This window comes from Haplochromis burtoni, unplaced genomic scaffold, assembly GCF_018398535.1.
Source record: "Haplochromis burtoni strain Fernald_Lab_line unplaced genomic scaffold, NCSU_Asbu1 Contig_1657, whole genome shotgun sequence".
Lineage (NCBI taxonomy): Eukaryota > Metazoa > Chordata > Actinopteri > Cichliformes > Cichlidae > Haplochromis > Haplochromis burtoni.
The window spans coordinates 22,273-24,442 of record NW_024584018.1 but is presented as its reverse complement, the minus strand read 5'-3'; the positions used below and the strand labels follow the sequence as shown (position 1 = coordinate 24,442).

The 2,170-nt window shown below is 39.4% G+C and overlaps 1 protein-coding gene across 1 annotated transcript in view; it reads left to right on the top strand.

Moving 5' to 3' along the window:
• The window catches only part of LOC121813418, a 9,385-nt gene that overhangs the window by 1,004 nt on the left and 6,211 nt on the right, over window positions 1–2,170 (top strand). The gene's annotated exons all lie outside the window — the stretch shown is intronic.

Here is a 2,170-nt window from a genome sequence, read left to right as displayed (position 1 = left end):
TCATCACAGCACAGAAACAGCTTTAGTGAAGGTTACAAATGATCTTCTTATGGCCTCTGACAGTGGACTCATCTCTGTGCTTGTCCTGCTAGACCTCAGTGCAGCGTTCGATACTGTCGACCATAACATTTCATGTCATGCAGCCTAAGCAGAGAAGCTCAGTCCTTCCTCTCCCTAGCCACCTCCTTACAGTTTATAATTCCTAATTTCTTTGATCTGCTGCTCATAACAACAACCACAAGCAAAAGTTTTGGACTTTTTATTTTAATATTTTCAGTTTTACAGCCTTTTTTTACTAATAAAAACCTCCTTTATGAACATTTATATTACTCAAAGTAATTAAGCAATAAACAATTGAAAGACAGCACAGTTTTTTCTGCACTCTTTTGCATAGAAAGTTCTGTGGGGTTTTATGAATACAGTTATAAAAACTGGACAGTGTGAGTGACGAGCTAGCAGAACATTTCTGTAATTTTGCACATTTCTTTCTTCCAGTTTAAAGAGTAGTGCTGACAGATTTCTTTCTCTGTCACAGCAGCTTTTTCTTCACCATGTAGATAAACAATTTAATATGTGACATCTTTACACTGACAGGAAGTTTCCTACCTGCTTATGATGAAAGTGAAATGACTTTGACACCCCTGGTGTAGAGGATATTTTGCTTAAAATAGTCATAAGGCCCCAAGCCCTGACGGGTTTCCTATCAAATTTTTAAAAAATGCTTCATACTAGATATCTCTGGAAAGTGGTTCAGTACTACCCAAATTAATTTCATCTACTATTTCTTGTACTTCCTACATAGTAGGTTATGGAGGCGTAGCAGGGAGAGGTGTTTTGTTTTATCCTTTACAGGAGAACATTTCAGGACCACAGCAAAACCACGGAGGGGTTGGCGAGAATCCAGGAACCAACTAGAGAAAGGGGGACTCAAAAGAAGCACAGAAAATCGCGCGGTTTCAGAAAATGTGTTGTTTAGGAGATTAAAAGCTTGTTAGACAGAGGTTAAATGTGACCATAATCTAATGAAGAGTAATGAGAGGGACTTTAATAATAGTTGGCAGGGTTTCTATGCTATGTAAATTGCCCAACAATAGTGTTAAGGCTGGATATGTGCTACCCGTGAAAGGGGGCGAAGAAACGAGGAGTAAATTTTTGAAAGAGGAAAAGGATTAAACCATATAGAGATTAATGATTTTTTGTTCTAGCTATCATTCTCACATGCAAGTCAAATTGATGGGATAGATCAGGGGTTATGTCGTCTTTTAAAAAAGACGAAAAGGGGGTCTGTTGGGATTTAAATATATATATTTTTAATGCTTAATGCTTATTTGCTGATTATATTGTTTTATGTATTTTAATAAGAGAGGGCCAGCTCTGAGTAGAGTCTGAGCCAAAAGTACTGACAGGAAACTGCATGCTTTTGCAGAGTACAGGAGGTGCAGATGGAAAGTGAAACTAAGCAGAGTGTTTTGATTGAAACTTAGACTGTGTGACGTGCTGTGGAAATATATATACATATATATATATAAAACCATGCTGGCTGCTGCTTTCAGACCTGAGCTTGTGTCTTTGTGTGTTCAGGTCTCCTTCCGGAAATGTAAAATAAAAGATCATTTTTTGAGTTGACCACTCTGAGCCCAGTCTTTTTCAGCCGCCAAAAGAATGCAAAGAATGCAATTTAATACTTTGTCTCTTTTTAATGTTAACATTCTGTTAAGATTTTAGTTTAGTTTGACACTGTGAAAGTTTTCAATCGTGTTTAGTAGAGTTGTCTCTGTGCTTTGTTGAACAGATGTGGTTTTCGGCACAATGTTAGGATTAACTTCAAGTATTGTATAAAATTCCAGGCCATATTCGGCCTGGTGTGATAGATCCCAGCCTCTATGAATCTTGTGCTCAGAGCTTGTTCCTGTGCTGCTACGATTAGTGCCTCTGTGCTGTTTTCAGTCCAGCTTTGTTCAGCCACTGGTAGGGATTCTGGATATCAGCCACCTCCTCTATCTGCTGGTGGTACAGCAGCATTCAGCCTGTTAGAGGCAACACAAATGTCTCCATCCGAGCTCATGTTGTGCTTTGTTGTCCTCTCAGTCCCCCAGGTGGAGGTGGATTCAGGGGTGGAGTCTGTCCAGCTGCCCTTCAACACCACACTTTCCCTGCCTGAAGACGCTAA